Raw genomic sequence first — 23,862 nt, 5'->3', positions numbered from 1 at the left:
TGAAAGAAAAATATAGTTTTTAGCGAAAAATTAACTATTCATTGTTTGTACTCATTCATATGGCCTATTTCTTCTATTAATTTGATTATTTTTCACAGTTCTTATTGCAAAGGCACTCTTCAATTCCAATTATATTAATTTGAAACAGAATTTATTTGGCATACTTAAAAACGATGACTGAAAAATGAAAAGTCGCAATTAAAGTAAACATAGTTTAAAAAAAAAATTATAATTAACAAAGTTGAAATATGTATTTAAACGGGAGTTAGTTTTTCGAAAGGAATTGACATTTTTTATTTATTTATTTACATATTAGCCTCAATGACATTACATAATTCCATTATTGTCTATGTATAAACATATGTTTATAATTATTTTTCTTTCTCTCTTTTCTTTTATAATACATTCCCTTCTTTGTTGTTTTTTATAATTTGTAATTATTATTATTATTATTATTATTAGTTGTTTGTGTATATACATACATACATATGTATATGTTTTGTTTTTGTTATGTCTAATTTCTTTAGTTATTATTTTGTTTCTTTTATTTTCTGTTATATTTTTGACCATTGTGGCGCATTTGGAATTCCTGTAATGCTACAATGGTCCAAACTTTAAATAAATAATACTCTAACGCGTCACCATGACCAGACATGTAAGTATAATACAAATACTATATATAAGAAAATTAGCGAGACAACAAACGTATCGAGGAAGCTGTGGTGAGGAACCTGTCCTTTAAAAGAAGGTACTTAGGCTATATCAGATTATTCTGAAACGAGCGCTGATTGCGCGTGGACTTCATTAATCATCCCATAAATGCTGTGAAGCGACTTTGGCCTTTCATTTGGATCCTCCACCCACCCCTACGCAACAATATTTTACAGTAAATTATGTATACACTCAGGTTTATTTTTATGCGTATCTTTTTTATACAGTTTATATTTAATGCAAATTATCAAAAAAAAGATACTTTCTGAACTTATTACCATAACCACCTTGCACCGTTGTTTTAGTTTTTTTATATACACTATGAGCGAAATCCGTTGTCTCGGTGTTGAGGAAGGTAAGCCTGACCGGCCTTGTTTTGTGCAAATTCAGACCACGCCCAGTACAATGCGGCCCAAACCAATTTGAGTGAGATTGGGACTTCCTGAGCGATATCTCCCCTCTTTAAAAACAAGCACATTGGAACGCACCCCTACTTTTTCTTAAACATTATAGAATGCATCCCTCATTTTCTAAATAAGTCCCGTGGAATGCATCTATCTATCGCATAAAAAGAGACCCGAGTGTAATATACATATGTACATATACCACGTTTACACATTTTTTTCAAACCAAAGACACTGCATAATCTGAAAATCAGCTTACCATTTACAATTGCCATATCAAATTGCGACCCCGTTTCAATGGTGTGCAAATAAACCGCATATCAAATTTACATGTACGCACAATATGTATTTGCTATACTACATTCATGCTCGTACCCATTTATGTACGTACAATACATTTGCGATAGGTTTTGAGAACACAATCGACAGTGTGAATCGCAAGTGGTGGAATTTAATACAGCATTAATTTTTATTAACGCACTAAGCCCGCATTAAATTGGGCTTTCATTTTAACGGTCGACACGACACTTCCACGTAATTATTTCGTCGTATTTTATCGCGATTGTGCAACCGAATTATTGCGCAATCCCATTATGTACCCACCGTTATATGTATTATTGGATAATGTGCGAAAGCTTCGCACAATTGCGAATACGTATTTAAATAAGGGACGAAGCTATTCGGGCCAAACACAATAGTATTTTAAGTACGCATGCATATAATTGTAAGGCTTTACAGCTTAATATTGAGTGGATGAATATTTATTACTGATAAGTAAATTATAATAAATTTTTGATTTCAAATGATTGTTAGTATTTTTAATGAAAATTTATCAAAAAATTACGTCATACATGTTTGATCTAATGTATTTTAGAACTTAATTAAATGATTTTTGACAAAAAATGCCTTAAAATATTGAAAAAATAATAAGAAAGACGTGGCCCTATCCGATACATACATATAATATGTACGGGTCTACGTGACGAGACAGAATGTTAAACGACAGAAAACGCAAATATCGGAAGGCAAAGATCGAAAATCGAAAGATCAAAAATATTCTGCACGCGCACATTAATACGGGAGGAAAAGCCTGTTCCTCTTGTTCCTGTTGTATCCTGCTCGCGCAAATTAAGTGAGTATGTACCGTTTACCATGCACCATTTTTTTTATCTTTCGACTCAAGATCTTTCGATTTTCGATCTTTGCCTTCCGATATTTGCGTTTTCTGTCGTTTAACATTCTGTCTCGTCACGGAGACCGAATATGTACATACATACATAGATAATTTTAGATTTGACTTTGGATCTAATTTAAGCCGATTTTTTATTTATTATATTTTCCCATGATGCCGTAACGGGATGCCCTGGAGCGACACCTATCATAGTAAATTTGTACATATATAAATTAATAGATTATAAATTCGAAAGCATATTCAAATAGTGGTGACAAAAAGTAGATAGGATGGTTTTTGCCAATTTTAGGAGGAATCGTTGTAATAATGAAATCAGTTGTATTGGCAAACTCTGATAGGAAATGATCGACTTGGGGTCACAAATATCCAAGTGAGACCAGCAGCACTGTGGATAATAATCGGAATAAATTCTCTCCAATCGAGGTCAATGCAGGGCTTGAACCCGGGAATCTCTCAATATTTAGCATTAACGCAACCACCGAGTTATACTGCGGACATTATGATTCAAATATACTATACATATACTAGAATTATACTGCAAACAAGTGAAAAAGCTCAAACAAATTGATCGAAGTAAGCCTTCGTAAAAATATATATGAAACATGTACGCTATAAAAATCCACTCACGTTCAGCATAATAAAAAGATTACTTCAGAACATTGATAGATGTCGTATAAATATTTCAAACCGGCCACTCAACGATAATGCACTAACCCTTACAGAACCGACCTTTTAACTATTAAAAGAACCCAATCGATTATTCACCGTTCCAAGGTTCGACCGGAAAGAGAGAGAGAGAGACGAGCAACAGCCGGAAGAGTCCCACTTTTCCGATTGCAACACGTGTCCAAGCACTCTCGGAAAAGCAACAGAAAACCCACTCCACGGGCTCTTATCAACCCCTTAGCCCCCGCCGGGACGAAAATGATGATCGACGGCGGGGTTGCAATAATGACCACGGCCGAATGCGAACTCGTCACGACATACGTCCATTAAGACCCCTGCACAACGACCCGTGACGAGCGAGTGCTCCGAGGAAAACAAAGACCAAAGTTCGAGCACGAGCTTTCCGCGCGGTTTGCTCGCCGTTTCCGCGTATTTATCTGGTCGGGTTTGTTCCGAGGGCTCGTAATTTTTTATTTTGCGGTTAACTTTTGAATTCGCCACACGTGATGCGAGAGAATTGAACCGTTTTATGTGAAAGTGGGGTAAGTCGGAGTGCACGTGAACATGCAAATATGGGACTGATGTCTGACCAGTGTCCATTTAACCTATTAAACCTTTGAGTGCTGACGTCTTTTCTGTTGAAAGCCCATCACGCTGAAAGTTTAGCCAACATTTCCAAATAGAATTATTTAGAAATCCAATAGAAAGCAGGTATAAAAATTGTAGCTAAACCAAACAAACCCTAGATAACTACCGCCGAGGATTTCGAGTTTTGTATTCAAGGTGTGTTTAGACTCTGCGATATATCTTGCAACAATATAAAATAAACAAAAGAAGTCTATTGATGAATGTATTTTTCCAAAACTAGTTCCATCTTCTTCATTGTTGTTAAAATTTAATGCTCACAATCTAAATGCCAAGCCACAATCTAAAATACTCAGCAGTTAGGGATTTCCATCGATAAATTCTGCTATGGTTATAAATTCAGAAACTCCGGTTTAAACCAGTCTTTATTCATAAACATTCAATACATTTTTTCGATGCTACCTGTCAGCGTATTTCAGGCTCATGGACTTGTTGGCAAAACGCCGATCGGCGTTGGTCAGCATTCAAAGGGTTAAGCTAAATGTATTAAGGTAGTCATTCAAGTTTTTCTATTGAAAAAGGAAAAAAGCCTGCACTATTAATTTTTTTTTTAATTACATAAATCGTATGTGCTATGACATGAGTTACATCAAGGTGACAAATATGGCTAGTTTATTTTTATTCATAAAATAAACTAGCCATATGTGTCGTACTATGTTTTGTACTAAAAATTTCTCACACATAACAGGACATAGAATACAATAGAGACATCTATGGAAAATCAACATTTTTTTGACATATTTAAAATAAATTCGCAAAAAATATATAATGTAGGTAGCATTTTATAAAATGCAACAAATTTGAGATACTAATAACTCGAATTTGCGAGAAACTGACCTCAACTGGTTTGAAATGCATTATGTTTTGGATATCGTACTACTCATTCCCGCGACTTATCACCCGTTGAAATCACCGGGCACAACACTAGTTATAATATAATGTAAAACGTCGTATTAAATTGAGTTACATAGTACAATATATGTACATATATGTAGAGAAATGGCTGGTATAATTTTTATCACACGGCTTAGTATAACTAAAAGGTCATTTATTAATTAAATTCAATATAAAAAAAGAATATTATTGTATTACATTATACAAATACACAAATCACATTTTGTGTGATTCATATTAAGAATAAAAACATAAAAAGAAACACCCAAATGGTTAATCGATACCTTTTGGAATATATGAAATGAAAATATTACTGACCAATTCAATAAAAGTATTAAAAATTAAATAATTTTACATACTTAGAGATTTCCAGAAGTCAACGTAGTAAATAAAGGTCCTTGTTCATCTGCGGAAATAAAAAAAATAATTTAAATAAAGAAATTTCATACTGAGTATAAACTTTGAATAAAAGCATATCATTCAAAAGGTAACAATTATACTTTCAAATAAAAAAAAAGAATGACGTTTGGAACGTTTCAAGGTTTTGATACCATTTATCGCATACATATTAAATAACTCTTTTGATTTCCTTTTCATTTTTGTCGAAAGCAGAATGTACACATATCAAATTTCCATTCCGAATAAAAAATATGTAAAATCAAAAGTGCGTGTGTGTCCAAATCGAAATAAAAAATCCCACCATTGTAAATTTTCAATTTTATTAATGACGTCTAACACAAAACGGACACTCACCATGTACTGTTGGAGATTACAGTTCCGTCACACAGAAGGAAGTTATAAATTTAACTCACATTGAAAGAGGTGGGTATTGAATGTTTCCAAAGTAGGCACGTACAAGAGTTAGTCGCGTATGTATGTAAATAAGTCGTTAAGTGAAAATAACACAGTTCTTATCGAAACTTGTGCGTTACACTTGCGTAATTAATAAAGATTAAGAGAGTGGCTCGTTAAAAATAATTACACTTTGTACGGTTGTAAATATGTGGCATTTTCGTTTAGTGCGCGTTGCACACTTACGACACGATTAGTATGTACGAAGATAAAAATACTATAAACACACTAACTTTGTAACTGAAATGCTTCCTCGTTATAGCCATTGCTCGTACTGTCTGTAATGAGCTACATCTCATTACAGATAGTACGAGCAGTCCAGAGCATTACAGATAGTACGAGCAGTCCAGAGCATTACAGACAGTACAGTACGGACAGTCAAGGAAGGCGCATTGGGGTCTACCATTCAAGCCTTCCATAGAAAATAAAATAAAATACTAATCAGTTTATTAACCATTATATAATATACGTACATATGTATAAATGCTTAAACTCAATAATGCTGCTGATTTACTCAAATCAACCAATATGTTTCTATGAAAATCAATATCAATATATTTCTAATGAGAAGATCTATCCGAACATTAATGAACTTCAGGAAAATTTCAAAAACCCATACACTGAGTGACAGCGATTTAAATATAATCGCCATAGCTATTTATTAACTCAAAATAAAATGAAATTATATCGCGCGCTCATATAACCATTATTAATACAAAATAAGCTCCAAATAATACAAAATAAATCCCTAAAAATAATTTATAAAACATCCATATATACTAACTAAAAAAAAAATGAATGCCATAAATATTATTCCGTTTGTTACAGACGTTACTAACAAACTAACCAGTAGATTCTATGACAGAATCACCAATAACCATACTTACACACTTGTGAAGAGTCTCGGTGATTACAACAAAATGTCTATACCCTTTAGGTATAAACACGGATTACTTAAACACAATCTGCTTTAGATCATCGACTTTAGGGAGTCATTAATTGATATCATGTATTAGATGTACTATGAGAATTTATAAGAATTTTATTGTAAATAGGTTTTTGAGCTCTTTTTCCTACTATGCTGTACATTAACATTAGAATAATATAATACTATGATTACTAACAAATTTAAATTTAAATTGTAAAATAGAAAATGATCAGTAGATCAGAAGCTATTAAAATTGATATAAGATGTATTGTGAACGTAATTTAGTAATAATAAATCAAAAAAGTCATTTAAAAATCAAAAAACAATTTAAATATTTGATTTCGTCATCGTGTATTTTTAAAAAAAGTCAAATTGTTCAATCCATTTTTTAAAAATTGCATTAGGAACGTCGAGCGATGTTTTTGCTAGGAAAATTGTTTTGAGTTTTGCAATTACGATGTCGTATAAATTTATCACCGAATTTGTACGCTTTATCCAGATGGAGAGATCGTTACACAATTGAGAAAATAAATACAAGAAAACTCGAAGCGAATTGATTGTCTATTTCCTCGATACGACCGTTATAAGTTAACAACTCAATTTTCCAACTCGATTTCTAAAGGTAAGTTGCACATAAATATAATTATTACAAAGTACATGCATACAGTTTTGTCCATGGGCATATAAATTAACACGCAAGTACATACATTTATCAAACAAAGAATCGAAAAACCTTATTTTTTCGACGGTTTAAAAAATCGAGAGCGCAACTCTTGCATGACGTTCGTTTTCCTATGCCTTTGCACGTGAACATCAAAACCGAGCATACATACGAGTATATACTGGGTCAAGCAACCGACATTTTTAATAAGAAAACACCACTGCTTGAATATTATAAATATACAATACGAACATTTTAAATATTCCACAGTCGACGAAATTAATTTGCTAATTGAAAAGTTTGTATTGAATACGAAAAATTCTGCACGCAACGCACTGGGGAAGGAAAAAAAATCCGCATCGCATGATTAATAGCGATATATAGAGTTTGTGAAAAGAATTTATTGCATATTAATGCGAAATGTAAGCAAAATTTGTATATGTACTCTTATTGGATGGATATTGAACCCGATTAGTACGAGAGAAATGTATAAAATATAAAATGGCCCGTACACGTTAGCATTCAACAGTGTTGCGTGACCACAATGCCGAAAAATTAAGTTATGCATTACATTGTATTTGCATACTTGAGACGTTACAAAATAGTTTTGTGGAAATTTTAAATTTTCCCGAAAGGAAAAAGAAACATTTGGAGTAGTTGGCACACGACATCGCTCATGCAACAGCTCAAAGATTGTATTCTCGACCAATAGAAAGAAAAAGCTCTTTCGAAAGTTTTCACTATAATATATGGTATAACATTTTTTTTGAAAAAATGCTCCATAAATATATAATTTTATGACTAAAAGAATTGGTATACAAGTACAATACATACATTATAAATTATTATATATATGTAGACGGAATACAAAAAAAAAAGAATTATGAATGCAATTAAGTATTTAAGCTATTTTTCATGATCAATAATCTAGTATATAATTTCGAAAGAGACTTTGCATATATGTATGTAACCTTCGTTTGTTGGTTCGTAGACGACACATTCGATTTTTTTCAAAGGATTCGAAGTCACCGGGGGCGAAGGCTCCAGGCGCCGAATTCTGGTATACATATAATTTCGAAAGAGACTGTATATACGTATGTTTGTTTGTTCGTGGCAGTCAATTTAAAAAACAAATGAGTATTCAAATAAATTTATATAAAATAAAACTATTCAAATAAATTTAATAAAATGTTTACTATTCGATTAGTCATGTTTAAGGGGGTTTACATTACAAATTCCGAGCGAAGCCGGGTAAAACCACTAGTGCATACATATAATACATCCAGGTATAAACAATTCATTATAAGATTATATGAGTAATAAATTTAACATTTTATCATAAGAAAAAAAGAGGACACTTATAAGAGGAGGTACCATTTCCCGTCAACTTAAAAATTTGAAAAAAAGCTCACGTCGTATAATTTCATTAATCGATACCAAGTTTCAGTTCGATAGGACTAACGGTATTCAAAGAATATACAGACACACACATTTTTTCTAGATCATAAAAAGGTGATCAGTGATCGATTCCGAGTTCGAATCAGTCAAAATTCCGAGTTCAAATTTTCGCATGACCACAACACTTCATCTATTGTTACTACGTACATATATGAAGTAGAAAGAAAGTTTATAACGTATTATATATATGACTGTAATCTTTGGGCATTTGATGTCAGGAATGATGCACTTAGAAGAGTATGAAGTATTGTATGCTCGGTTTGGTGAAGAAATGCAGGAATCGAAACACATGTGTGAGTTACATAAGTAGCTAACATAGTGGAGCGAATAAAGGGATTCAAATAGCAGTGAGTGAGTCATTTTTCTAAAAGAAAAAACGAAAAACGTGTTTGAACGGTCCCAAAAGAGTGCGAAAGGACAAAAGTGAGATGGGTGGTCGAAGTAAGGAAAATGCGTTTATTAGATGTATGAATGCTGCTCAGAATAGAGAAGAATTCAAAGCTGTCAAAGAACCACTTATTCGGCGGTGGATGGTGAGTGGTTGTAAATGATGATAAAATACACAAAATTATGCCTATTAATTATAAAAAAAAAGTTTGAATAAATAAACTATGTAGAAACATTATATATATAAATAATATATGTACAAATTTATGTCCATTTACATATGTAAATGGGTTAAAATATAAATAAACCAAATTTTATAAAATATAGAGTGAAAAAAGAAAAAGTTATAGGCGTTTAAACAATTAAAATCTGACATAGCGAGATGGCGGTGAAAAGGGATATAAAGTAAAAAGAGGCTAAAACGAACAAACTGGACGAACAATCTGAACGATCAATTCGGACGATAGACTTCAAGAAGAAATATGACGGCGTATTTTCAAACGTGTCTATTACGATTTTTTTTTTCACCATCGTAATGGCGGACCTCATTTCCACTTATATTGATGACCAAATCGAGCAAAATGGCAAAGTATGAAAAACGATCAGATAAGAACCCAAAATTCGTCACACGACAAAATCGTTTCTGAACTAAGAAGAGGTTTGTAATAAAAATAAAAATTTTTCGCTTTGGGTCGGTCGTGAACCCATAAGTCTCCTATTGATAGCTCGAACGCATTAACGTTGAGAAAATCACAGATTCCAAATTCGATTCAAAACTAATAATGAACATATGAACCATTATATTTGAAAGTGGCGAAAGTCTAATTTTCATATCCAAAAACACTTTCTGTTTGACCTTAATTCAAAAATTGTTATCATTTCTTTTAATTCGATATGTTCAGAACCTCGGTAAAGCAGAATAAACGTATTACAGGCCACCAGTTTTACATTTTTAAATATTATTAAATTACATCATTGTAAATTACCGTATTACATTTCTAAATATTATTAAACGCAAAACATTATATTTAATGTTTTGCGAAATGTAAATATCTCGAAATAAAGTGGAATTAATGCCACTTTCAAATACAACGGCTCATATATTCTGTTTTTTATTCATTTGTATAGGTTTTTCATTCCAAATTAACCCATGTTCATTTCAAAATGACCCTTTTTCATTTCAAATTTACCTCTTTCATTTCAAATTAATCCTTTTTCATTTTAAATTGACATTGAAAAGGGGTCAATTTCGAATGAAAAGCCTGTATATACATACATAAAACATTTTTGCATTTAAGTTTTGATTTTGATCATATTTTATTTTATTTTTTACATAAATATATACCAGGAAGGCTTGATAGGAAGACCCCAATGCGCCTTTCTGGACAATTAATTATAAAAATGCAGCATTTTTTTATTACACAAATCACTGTATTTCCAGAAGCCGAAGAACACGAAATAACAATAAATTAATTAATCACAGAATTAATCCATTGAAACATCCATGGATTTAAATTTTTGTACATAATTTTTACAAATTATACACACAGTAAATACAGATTTGTGACAACAGGAAAGATGATTTTTACCAATTTTGAGGAACCGTTTCAACAATGATCAGATAAAATTGGCAAACTCTGATAAGAAACGATCGATTTGGAATTAGAAATACCCCCAAATCTAACCAGCAGTATGGGGGATCGAACCCACTTATCACTTGGTGCTAAACATACACGCTACCATTAAGCCATACTGCCGGCTATGTACATATGTATGTTGTATAGAATATGCGACCGATAATATAATATAAAATATTATAATAATAATTATATATTAGATACATGATTTTAAAAAAAGGTATATCAATGAAATTGACCCACTAAAAGGTACACGAATAAAAAAATGAGAATCACTGATATACATACATATGTATGTATGTAGATAGTTCGTCGATAGGAAGAATCCTTTCATCCAATTTTAGAATGAATTATGATTGTGCGTGCGCGCTTCTATTATAGACGTGTATTAGGTGCGTTATGTATAGTTCATCCACTAGATTATGGCATAGCATCGCGATCGTAGACCTCACAAAAATGGAATTAAATAAAGTTCGTAAACAAAAACAATATATCGATACGTGACATTCGTCACGCGAATTCTCAACAACACGATGGGCAAACGCGGACCGAATCTGACACGGAAATGAATCCACTCCGGCATGAAAGACAGGGCCAAACTGTGGAAACCCTGACCTGTAAAAACATAAACTACTGTGACAATTTGATTATGACTTGGACAAACTAAATAATAATAAATAAAAAAATTGATCCAATATTATCATTACTAGTCGAATTGCTTGGTAAGCTGTAGTACCGTAAGACAGTAAAAATTATACAATGTTTTAAATTAAAAACTGTAGATTTGCAAGCCGCAGAAGCTTGCAAACATATTTTTTTCTTTATATATATGTATATATATATATATATATATATATATATATATATATATATATATATAATTTCGAAATAGACTTACATATATAATTTCGTAATTTTGGTTGGTCACTTCTTAATAAAAAACAAAGTTTCTATGACAAAAATTCAATCGGTTGAATATTATATTTTTTTCGATTCAAATAAATTTAATAAAAAAAAACAAATGAATATTTACTATTAGATTCGCCATGTTTACGGTGTTTATATTACAAATACTGAGCGAAGCCGGGTAAATCAACTAGTTATATATGTATATTTTCGAAAGAGACTTTGTATGTCAGTATGTAACTATGTAAGAATTTAAAGTTTGGTTCGTAGTAGAATGCGTGACGTTATCGAAAAAATCTAATTTACTATGACGACGACATCGATATCGAATTCGATTCCGTTTTAAATTTCGATGACGTTTTCGATTCCGATTTTGATTTAGATTCCTATTCCGATTCTGATGTCTGTTCCAATTTCCGATTTCGATTTTACATAGTTCCGATTCCGATTTCGATTTCTAATTCGATTCCTGTTTCAGTTGCGTTTCCGGATTCCTTTTACAGTTCCAGATTTCTGTTTGTTCCGGTTCCGGGTTCCGGATTCCTGTTTCAGTTCCGGATCCAAATTCCTATTTCAGTTCCGGATCCGGATTCCGATTTTTGTTTAGGTTCCGGATGCCTTTTTCAGTTCCGGATCTGGATTAATTTTTCACGTCCAGTTCCGGATTTCGATTTCAGCTAGCTGTCGTTAAATATATATTTTTTCGAATCAAATAAATTTAATGATAAAAAAATGAACGTTTACTATTATGTAGATTAGCCATATTTAAGCGGTTTTTGATACAAATAAACAAAGCAAAAGCAAAGCCGGGTAAAACCGGGTAGTAAATAAATAGAAGATAGATTATAGATTATATTAACATTACAAAACGAGACGCAGGATAGTTATAAATTTATAAATCATAAATAAGGCATCTGTAAATTTAAAAATATTAAGAAACACTACGCAAGCAGATAGGAATTTTAGTCATGTACATACGTTTAGTCACAAAGCACATAAGAATTTCAATATTATTAAAACTTAGTATAAAGCTCGATGTACGGAAAATTCCTTAGCTGCTAAGAGTTTTCCTTTACCGGTTATTTTCTAAAGACAATTATATTTTATTTGAAATTTTTGCTATGTAAGGTTTATGCAAGCATAAATATGTATATTAATATACATACATACATATATGAAGATGTATCATATTACCTCAATTTTTAATAATTTTATAAATTCACATGAAAAATTCTATTAGTATACAACAAAAAATTCTCCAGAAATACTGAAAAATAAATACGTAAATATTGCATAATGCGATTTTACGTTGAAATCCCGTGCCTATAACATATTTAATCCCCCACAACGAGCAATTTCGAAAGCTTTTAATTGTTTATTTTTATTTGTCGTATTCTACGCTTATTTGTATATGCTTTAAATCTATGTATAGGCATCGTCATTTTCTTAGTTTTTAGTCATTGAGATATTGTTTTCAACAAATAAAATGTACCAATATGAAAAAAATCGATACAACCGGTATTTTTATTTTAGTACCGAAGGCCAATTTTTGGGTCAATTCCAGTAGTACCGGTATATTTATATCGGTTTTGCAATCCTTAAATGTGAATTTAAAATTATTCAAGCTGAAAAAAATTCATAAATATGATCGAATCTCAAAGTATTTTAAATTTTTATTTACATATATAAATTGTCCCATGAAAAATACATGTACTATATTCATCACTATTTATTCAGTACTGAAAGCAGTGTTTCAATCAACGAGCGAATAATTTCATGTACAAACATACAAAAATAGACTAACGCGAAACGAATTCAAAGAGTGAAATTTAAAATACGAGACATTAATGAATATAACTTGTTACATTATTGATTGACTTGCGAAATACACAAACCAAATTAAACACATTTTTTTGTTTATACAAAATAAAATAAACAAGCGAAATAATCTCGACGAAAACTTTCACACAATTACTGACAGCTTTGCGTTTTCAACGCAATCGTTAAATCCTTTACGTGTTCAGGGAAATGAAAATTCTAAGAATTACGAGACCTCAAAGCAATTAAGGATTAGTGGACCTTATCGCGAATATATTATACTTAAAAAAATCCTTGTGTTAAATTAGTCGAAAATTGCAATATACATACATATTTATAATATAATAAAACTTTTACACAACACGTAACTTGAAGGTGGAAAATAAATTAAATTTTGAACTTCAAAAGTGCTTAGTTTGATGAACAATGGGAATCTTTAAACGAGAGAATTAAGTATTCAATGAAATTGACAACGGTTTGAGGACATTTCTGAATTGGGGGAACAAATAATCTTACTTTCCCGACTCGCTTAATCTCCGTAATCAATCTTCGAGGAAGTCCTGAAAATCTAGTCTAATTTTACTGTCGAGGAGCTTTCAAATTGCAAAATTGAATTATTCGGTACGGTAGCTTCCTAAATAAAGATTTTATGTTTCGAGAAAAAAGCTGTAAAGAGAGATCGTAATTAAATTTGCAAAATATATACAATACAGTATATATTTTTGAAAAAAAAATAGTAGTTACATACAAACATATGTATGTAGATAGGATCTGGTTGTCAGGAAATATATGCGATAGAGTAAAATGAGACTAGTTGAGCAGTTCAAAGCATTGTTTATTCGGCGGAGTGCCACAACGAAAACTGTTCCGACACATTAAATGTTACCAACCTAATCATTCATTACACTCATGCATGCCAACCTAATTACTCAGACACGCATTCTTCTAGGCTAGAAAACTAAATCCCACATGAACATTTGTATCAATAATACATGTATCTAAAACGAATTTTATAGCTTAATTAAAAAAATAGTTTTAATTAGTTGTTTTTTTCAATAAAACTCGATTCTAATTTGAATTAAAATTTAATTTTATAGCTATGTATTGTATATTCGAATTAGTAATATAATAAATTATTTCCTATATTCTGAATTGAAAACTTCTTTAGGCACTGTATAATAGTTAAACCGCAGTGGTGTATAGACTTTGCGTAAGTAAGTTTCACTTCTGTAGTGCTTAGTGTAAAAGAAAAGACAGATTTTTTTATTACTAATATTTAAAAATCACTATCATAAAAGGCAATATCAAAGAAAACGCTAATATTCAATGTAAACTGTGTTGAACTGGTTGAGTGGTTGTTGAGCAACGCCAGTGGTTGATTTTATCAATTATAAATGTCAATGAGTTTTCCATCAACATATAACAGGTTGTTATTATTATGATTAAGGTTATTATTATTACGATGTTATGATTGTATGACTGGCCACAGTGACGTGCTAGAGCTCTCTTTAATGTCACTGTGGCTAAAATTTTAAAAATAAAAATAAAAATAATTAAAAACAATACAATAAGAAACTACTGTTTTACCCGTTGATAAATTATGAAGTAGTTTTGGAAATTATTTCAATTTTTTTTATACTATTATAAATGATTTATTTATTAATGCATACAAACAGATGAAACAAACAATTTTCATACATACTAGTGTTGTACCCGTTGATATTTCAATGGGTGGTTTTGGAAAGCAATTATTACACGAGCTACACTCGAGGCTATTGTAGCTAGCGGTTTCAGCATTCGCAGTCCTTGCGGTTAATTTACATATATATGTACATATGTACATATACATATAAATACACTATATGTATATTATAATACTCTGCAAATTAGTATTATTTATTGCTGCCCTCACGCATCGCTCCCTCACTCACCAGCCGCGTTGCCCCCTCATTCCATCCCCAAACGCTCGCCCCGCCGTCCGCGTACCAATGAGGTATTCGTAAATGTTCAAGGTACTGAAACTGATGAAATTCTGATAATTGTAATATGTACGTTTTGAAACCTTGAAACTCTTTTTTTGACACTTGTAAACTGTAATTTATTTTTTAAAACTTCTACGTGCAAAAAACATCCATGCAAAGAACCCTTTTTATATTTCTATATGATTTGATAGAATTATTCTCAAAAATATATACATAAAACATCCTTACAAAACTAACTCTAATAATATGGAAATGTATATGTGAATACAATTTTGTGATTTTCGACATTCATGAATGAAATTTTCACGCACGTGTGAATCTACATTATATACGCATACCTGCTCTGTACGTGTAATTTTACTTTATAACGAGCAACGTGGAGGTTCCCGATTCTGAGTTTAACGAGCGAGCCATTTTCGCGTCAAAGCAGATTCGGCAGTGCTTTTGAGGAAAATTCGTGACACGATCTAATTATGCTCGATTACAAAGTGAACGCGAACGCGATAAATTGCGAAACTTAATCAAATAATAAATTCTGGCAAAATATACACTCCCCACCGATGAATGGAATCCAAGGGCGCCCGTGGAAATTTTCGTTTTAGAATTTGTGTAGATTCGCACTCTATTAAAATCGGTAATTATATCTTGTTCAGGTTAAATTCGCCGTAAAAACGCGGAGTGAGCTATCGTAATTATGTATTGAGTCGCAGTGTAGCTTATTGGTAATAGGTTTAGGTTTGATTCGCTTGATAAGGTCGAAAGATTTATTATCTGTATAGTTTTCATTTAGGCCAAAGTTCGTAGACGATTGGTGAATGAAATTAAATATGTACATACATATATATGGTATAGGGCCAGGGTGATACTTGACGATTCTTGATATTGCCGGTACTTCCGATATTTATTTTTATTTGAAAATTAAAAAAATATATATTCTGCTACCGATATCCCAAGCACCGCTTTCAATCACTGTTTCAACATGTATGTTAAAAAATATGCTAAACGCAAATATTCAAATACAGGGTATTCGGGTACAAAACTGTGAAGTAGGTACGCCCCAGGTATAAAGGATTATAATTTTTAGTCAAAATTTGTGTTTTTTTTTGCAATTCCGACTCAAGCTTATCAGATATCCAAACATCGCTCACTGGAGATACAAGAGTCGACCATCAGCTGTGGAATGGGGAATAAATGATGAAAAAGACGCATATGGGCTATAATTCAAAATTTTAAGTAAAAAAAATGCCATTTCAAATGTATGTAGATATTATCTCCATTTTAATTTATAAAACATAATTTTGAAAAATCTGCACGTGGCGAATTTAACATGTTATTGGCGTACTTATATAAAAGTTGAATCATTTAGAATTTTTCTAGGAATAGATTAGTCAGCAATATATATGGTTGCGAAAAAAAGGATAAAACTACCATAATTTATAACTGTAACTTCTCCAGAAATGGCGATGAATAAATACGTAAATACTGCATAGAATCATTTTACATTGAAATACACTTAATGCCCTACCGTGAGAATTTTTAAAGCTTTTATTTAGTATGTTGTATTCTCCGTTTTTATACGTGCTTTCAAATAATATACACATCGGTCGTTTTCCTAGTTTTTATCCATGAAGATATCATTTTCGACAAATAAAATGTACGAATTTTAAAAAGCATACACTATCGGTATTTCTTTTTTTTAATACCGGTAGTACCAAAGGCTTATTTTCGATCAAATACCGGTACTATCGGTATTGCAATCCTTGCAGTGTACCATCGTGTATGAATTTATATGTATGTATATTCTTGTCACACGTATACGATGGCATAATTCACAAGCCTTTCTTAAAAAGTCTTTTTGTGTATTTTCTAGATGATGTACATATACATATATATAAAAGTGTCTTTTCTAGATGATGTATATTTAATTAGTCAAAAAATTATGAAATACGACAATGTATAAATTGTATGTCAACATGTGAATTATAAATAGCATTTGAAATAAAAATCTTGATTGAAAAAAATGGAAATTGTAAACATTCATGTATGTAATGGCACATTTCGTCCGAACTAACATTCTTAACAAGGTCAAAAAACGTAAATTTATATAATATTAAATTTAGAACTGTAGATAAAGTTCACAAACAGAAAAAAAACATTTAAAAAAATTATATTCAAAAAATAAATACATGTGTAGTGGTAATTGGATTATTAGTCACATTGCGATCGCTCAAAAGACAATTTTTGCCATGAAAATCGCGAATACGGAATATTTAGCACTCGAGTTCTCGTTAGTATGATAGTTATCATTCGTATGATGGACTTTTCGGCTGCCAGATGTTCCGTTATAGAGATTTTAGTGGTAATAATCACCGAACCATGTATAGTACACATTGTGTACGGCCAAAATGAATCATTTAAAAAAAATCTTGAATCATTTCAAAATATTTGTATACGATTCGATCAATAAATAAAAAAGTTGAGAAACACCAGCACGTAATATGTAAAACAGACGATGAAAGAATCGATAAAACATTTCATCAGATATCATTTCACATTTCGTTCGAAAGCTTCGTCGATTTTTGCATAATTAATACTGTTGTGTTTATCAATTTTTTTTTTGACAAGCTCTTCAGGACAAATATTTACTTAACACACGTCAACTTTCGACACGTAAATGAAAAAGCTCGAAAGCTCTTCCACACATTTTGACAAATTAATAATAACAAAAAAAAAAAAATACAACAGTTTGGCTCAAGAACGATATCGCTTTCAATGAAAACAACGTCGACGACTTTGACACTGCGAAAAGCTCCGTATTTTCTTCTCGATTTAATTTAATTTCACCGAATTTTTAATGGCTATATTCTCGCAATAGGATTAGGAATATTTGCGAGGGCGAAAAAAATTTATTTTTCGTGAAAAGATTAATAATGCAAACGATCAAATGCGAACAAGCATTAGGTGTAGTGAATCGCGTGCCGCTCTGTATTAAATCAATTTATTACGAGGTATTTGCACTCAGTTTTAGCACTGTGGTCTAATTGGTCGAAATACATACATACGTATGTATGCATGAATATAACGAGCAAAAGTACAAAAATTTACATACAGAACAAAAAGTCCCGGCGAAAAACAAACGGCATTTGCCAAACAGACCGAAAGGCTAAATTAAATAAATGAACGATTTAAATGATTAATGCGAACGACAAATTTTTTAATGGGGCGAAATTCCCAAAGAAGAAAAAAAAACAACTCTTGAGACTCGAGAATTATACAATAAGAAATACATATATTGTAGGCATATGTATGTATGTATGTACATATATTAAAGCGATTGTGTATTATTGTAGTATTAACATGTTGGGTTGAAAAAGTTGAATTTCTTGGCCCCTAAATTGAAATTAAACGTTTCGGTATTTAAAATACAAACATACATTATATATATATATATATATATATATATATATATATATATATATATATATATATATATATATATATATATATATTAAGCCCTGTCACATCATAAAAATTAGTACACATATATATGTATGTATATATATATATATATATATATATATATATATATATATATATATATATATATATATATATATATATATAAACAAACGGCATTTGCCAAACAGACCGAAAGGCTAAATTAAATAAATGAACGATTTAAATGATTAATGCGAACGACAAATTTTTTAATGGGGCGAAATTCCCAAAGAAGAAAAAAAAACAACTCTTGAGACTCGAGAATTATACAATAAGAAATACATATATTGTAGGCATATGTATGTATGTATGTACATATATTAAAGCGATTGTGTATTATTGTAGTATTAACATGTTGGGTTGAAAAAGTTGAATTTCTTGGCCCCTAAATTGAAATTAAACGTTTCGGTATTTAAAATACAAACATACATTATATATATATATATATATATATATATATATATATATATATATATATATATATATATATATATATTAAGCCCTGTCACATCATAAAAATTAGTACACATATATATGTATGTATATATATATATATATATATATATATATATATATATATATATATATATATATATATAAACAAACGGCATTTGCCAAACAGACCGAAAGGCTAAATTAAATAAATGAACGATTTAAATGATTAATGCGAACGACAAATTTTTTAATGGGGCGAAATTCCCAAAGAAGAAAAAAAAACAACTCTTGAGACTCGAGAATTATACAATAAGAAATACATATATTGTAGGCATATGTATGTATGTATGTACATATATTAAAGCGATTGTGTATTATTGTAGTATTAACATGTTGGGTTGAAAAAGTTGAATTTCTTGGCCCCTAAATTGAAATTAAACGTTTCGGTATTTAAAATACAAACATACATTATATATATATATATATATATATATATATATATATATATATATATATATATATATATTAAGCCCTGTCACATCATAAAAATTAGTACACATATATATGTATGTATATATATATATATATATATATATATATATATATATATATATATATATATATATATATATATATATATATATATATACATATATATATATATATATATATATATATATATATATATATATATATATATATATATATATATATATATATATATATATATATATACATACATATATATGTGTACTAATTTTTATGATGTGACAGGGCTTAAAGTCAAAAGTGAGAGGTTTTGAGTCAAAGTCCTAGTAAAAGTGCAAATATTCACTGTCTGTCTGTCTGTCGTAAGGTCTCTTAGAGACCAGCAACTTGTCTTCTAACAGATAAGGTAAAACACAATACGATTGACCGAGTACCAGTAGAGAGGTCGAGGGTTCAAATCACGACCAAATACGCTGCTGGTTAGAATTTTCAGATTGTTCTTAATAGCATCTTGAATTTATTGAATCTTATAAAAATATGATACCTACATAATGTATTTTCTCACTAATTTTTTGTGTATCAAAAAATAGTTGATTGTTCATAGATGTCTCTATTATAAATAAGCTTTATACGCACAGAAATCTGAAATCTATACATGTCTCTATTATTTCGTGTTTATTAAAATTGTAATAATAATTGTGCACAAAATCTAAAAATAATCCATAGATGTCTCTATGATTATTATTTCTGTACTTGAGTAATTATTGTATTCGATGTTTATTGAACGTACTGTATACGTTGTCTGACCATTCAACGTATTGTATACGTTGTCTGACCGTTCTCGTACACTCGTCGCATTGGAGCGAGCTGTAATGACGAGTGTACATTGATTGTAATAAAAATAAAATAAATAAATAAATAAAAAATATGTGACGACAAAGTTTTTTTTTTGTTAATTGCATCCAAAACCATTTTTTTGAAATTAGTTTACCGGAAACGAAATTAAAAGATTTATCTCTCGTAGGGTTTTTCGTAACGTTGTAGCGACAAATGTCGTAGGAAGAAACCTTACGAGCAACTCTTTTGAAGCCAAGCCTGTAGGTCAATGGCCAACTTAATACGTAACGACTACCTATTAATTAATTAGTCGGCTTTGTGCGGAGCAAAAGGGTCGATTTCAAACTTTTGATGAAAAATTTTATAGTACCTTAAATGAATTAAAAAATACACGGAATTAACACGAATCTGTTTATTTTTGACACATTTAAAACATGATACTTGATTAATCCGTATTAGCTATTGAATTACTAAGTCAATTTTACGCTACACAAGTGTAACGCAAAATCTAAACACACACACAAAGTCTACATAACAGAAGATGAAACGTTTCATAACATGTTCAGCTACGAGATTCACTCTACCGTGCGTAAATAAGTTTTCACTTTTCACAGTTAGAATTCACTGTTAGAAGTTACACTTTTCACAGTTTTAAATTATCTAATATATAATTTCGAAAGAGACTTTGTAAGTATGTAAGTATTGTTGGTTCGTAAATCCGTGACGTCATCGAACAAGCCAGCAGTATGGGTCGGCGGTTGCGTTCATGTTTAGCACTGAGAGGTTACCGAGTTTGATCCCGTATTTAATACTGTTGGTCAGACTTGGATATTTGTGACTTCAAGTCGATCGTTTCTTTTCAGAGTTTGCCAATTTATCTGATTTCATTGTTTAAACAGTTCCTCCATCTAATTGACAACAATCATTCTACCCGCTAGGTCACAAATATCTGAATATGATTTATGTACATGTATAATATGTAAAAATGTATGTACAAGTCTATATCCATAGATGTCTCTATAGATTAATTAATTGTTAATTTCGTGCTCTTCAGTCTCTCAAAATGCAGCGATTTATTTAATCAAAATGCTGCAATATTTGTAATTATTTGTCTAGGAAGGCGCATTGGGGTCTACCTGTTAGGCCTTCCTGGTATATATCTACGCAAATAAAAAAATAAAAGTATGCAACATACTCAGTTGTCAGCGTGCTATGCTTTCAGTCGTTGTACTATTGTCCTACAAAGCAAGAGAACAAAAAAAGGTTGACAATAGTAAAGGATGACAGTAGTAAACCATTTTTTGACTTCGTCCCTGATTTCTGGTCATGGGTTCCTTCTCTAGCCCAGTTTTATCTGACCAGTCCTTGGATATTTGGACTCCGGTCAAATCTTTTCCTTATTTGTGTTTACCAATTTATCCGACTTCATCGAAACGATTCTAGCCAATTGGCAATCTTTTCTGCCTCTCGCGAAAATACAATTTTATGGCATTCTCTAAATTTGTTGATACATACATATGTGGTTCGGTGATTATTGGTCACAAAGAGCTCGCCCAAAAGTCACTAAAATCTCTATAACGGACACCTAACGATATCTATCATACTAACGAGAACTATCATACTAACGAAAACTCGAGTGCCAAATATTCCGTATTCGCGATTTTCATGGCAAAAATTTTCTTTTGGGCAATCGTGATGTGACTAATAATACAATTACCACACATGGTTCGATGATTATTGGTCACAAAGCGCTCGCGCAAAAGTCATATATAGAAAAAATACAAAAATGTTTGTCAAAAAATATCCATAGACATGTATCTATGATGTTATTGGCTAAGAGGGCGCTTTGGGGTTTATCTGTCAGGCTTTCCTTATTAATATATATGTATGTATGTATATACACATGTATGTAAAAAAATAAAACAAAATAACAAAAATTACAATTTTTAAATTGACATACATATGTACAATGTTACATTTGCCTTGTTTACAAACGCAAAAAGTTATGAAACTCAAACGAAAAACACCAACATAAATCTAAAATAAGAAAGAAAAACAAACAATAATGATAAATAAAAAAAAAACAAGACAGGAAAGTATAAATAGCAAATGTTATGTGCGCTGATATTTCAACAGGTGGTTTTGGAAATAAATTAATACATAAACCACATCCGAGGCTATTGTCACTGGAGTTTCAGAATGCACAACCCACATAAATATGCGGTGAATTCGCATATTTAATGAATCTGTTGCAGCGATAGCATATTTCAAGTGAAAATATATCTTCACTGGTATAAATATATTTTCACCAATTTAAACAGTGAAAATGTATCGAACAATGAATTTACAACGTACCTACTATCAACCCTAACCAACACAACGAATAAAATCAACCCTTACTTAACCTAACTTTTAATAAATAAGTGTTGGCTGCTAAAAAAAACCAAATCATATATATAAAGACGGTAATCTGTGTGTGTGTGTGTGTGTGTGTGTGTGTGTGTGTGTGTGTGTGTGTGTGTGTGTGTGTTTGTGTGTGTGTGTGTGTCCTAACTCTCGCCGAACATAATGAACGAATCGATAATGGTCGAATCGACATCACGCCAAATCCAATTTTTCATTTCGCCTTTTTTTTTAAACATTAATTGAAATATTCCTTCTCGCTATATAAAAATACGTAATTTTAATAATTTCATTTAGCGAGGTTTTGAACCATTTTTTTATGTATTTATTTTCAATTAAATTATAATTATAATTTAAATTATTTATATTTTGACGATATTCGAGAAAAAAATTGATTTCTTTCACCGCGGGCGCCGGGAATCGAACCTCGGACCCTCCGATCCAAACGCAATGTCCTCATGAGCTCGCGTCGCACGCCATATCCTCGCCCAGAATACGTGTTGTAAATACACATCATATGTATATGCACGTAATTTGTTATGTGTAATAATAATATTCAACGTTACGAGGTCAATGACCGTTTGTGTATAATCGGAAAATATTACATTTTGTTCACGTTAACTTTAAGAATTGAAAATTATTACAAATAAATAATTGAAAACTATCTATGAGAGTCTACGAAAATAACGGTTCCGGTTCCGGATTTTTTTTTTAGTTTTATACGGGTATATAATAATTTTATACCCATGCGATGATATCTCATCGGGCTATTCACTAGTCGAAACATATAATGGACAGAGTGGGAATGGACAGGAGCGGGGCGAAGCGCTATCACCCAACTGTCAAAAATTATATGTAATTGGATATGATTTCACTTAATTAGTGCAAATGTATTTTCACTGCTGTTATAATTTCACTGTGACAATATCTACACTATACTCTGCTCGTAATGTAGTGTTATTTAATCTGCCCCCTCATTCCATCCCCGCACGCTCGCTCGACCGTCCACATACAAATGAGCATATGTATGTACATATATGTGGGTTAGTTTTAGTATTC

The 23,862-nt window shown here is 31.1% G+C and overlaps 1 protein-coding gene across 1 annotated transcript in view; it reads right to left on the bottom strand.

Moving 5' to 3' along the window:
• The window catches only part of LOC143916175 (serine/threonine-protein kinase NIM1), a 102,496-nt gene that overhangs the window by 55,694 nt on the left and 22,940 nt on the right, over positions 1–23,862 (bottom strand). The window contains exon 2 of the mRNA XM_077437137.1: positions 4,872–4,918. The gene's annotated coding sequence lies outside the window, so the exon portion shown is untranslated. The remainder of the gene's footprint in view (positions 1–4,871; positions 4,919–23,862) is intronic.

The sequence above is a fragment of the Arctopsyche grandis genome, chromosome 8 (assembly GCF_051622035.1).
Source record: "Arctopsyche grandis isolate Sample6627 chromosome 8, ASM5162203v2, whole genome shotgun sequence".
Lineage (NCBI taxonomy): Eukaryota > Metazoa > Arthropoda > Insecta > Trichoptera > Hydropsychidae > Arctopsyche > Arctopsyche grandis.
The sequence above is the reverse complement of the archived record's forward strand: the minus strand, read 5'-3'. Positions and strand labels throughout refer to the sequence as shown.